Source organism: Penaeus monodon, chromosome 15 (assembly GCF_015228065.2).
Source record: "Penaeus monodon isolate SGIC_2016 chromosome 15, NSTDA_Pmon_1, whole genome shotgun sequence".
Taxonomy (NCBI): domain Eukaryota; kingdom Metazoa; phylum Arthropoda; class Malacostraca; order Decapoda; family Penaeidae; genus Penaeus; species Penaeus monodon.
The window spans coordinates 28,906,325-28,906,985 of record NC_051400.1 but is presented as its reverse complement, the minus strand read 5'-3'; the positions used below and the strand labels follow the sequence as shown (position 1 = coordinate 28,906,985).

At 48.4% G+C, this 661-nt stretch overlaps 1 protein-coding gene across 1 annotated transcript in view; it reads left to right on the top strand.

The window, feature by feature from the left end:
• Nucleotides 1-661, top strand: part of LOC119582299 (secretin receptor-like) — a 19,276-nt gene that overhangs the window by 8,399 nt on the left and 10,216 nt on the right. The window lies entirely within an intron of this gene.

The following is a 661-nucleotide window of genomic DNA, read 5'->3' as shown; positions in this document are numbered from 1 at the left end:
CGCTGAACTCTGGAATCTTTCCCTCTCGAATCTTTTTCCGTCGTTTGGTCTGGAGCTTCTTCTAGATTTCGTCTTATTTATGATTCAGTGGGATATGGTTACTCTTGACTGACGATTCAGTGGGATTAGTTTCCACTTGGCTGACGATTCAGTGGGATTAGTTTCCACTTGGCTGACGATTCAGTGGGGCTAGTTTTTTCTTGCTGACGATTCAGTGGGACTAGTTTTCTCTTGCCGACTATTCAGTGGGGCTAGTTTTCTCGGCCGACGATTCAGTGGGGCTAGTTTTCTCGGCCGACGATTCAGTGGGGCTAGTTTTCTCTTGAACGACGATTCAGTCGGATTAACTCTTTCTTCGATGTCAATTCAATCGGTTTAGTTTTCTCCTCGCTGACGACTCAGTGAGAATAGCTCCCTCCTTGCTGACTGTCCAGTGAAATGTATATCTTCTCCCTGACGATTGAGTGGGAATGCGGTGCCTGGCTGACTTAGACGGCGACGAGTGATGCAAACTAATTAAGACCGGCGTTCACTGAAGCATGTTTGTTCCGACTTCACAGGCGCTTTGACTAATGCAGGGACAAGCAGACGGCATTTGCGCGCCACGTTGGAGCCAAGAATACCACGCGAATCCACAGGTTTAACGGGCGTCGCAACATGC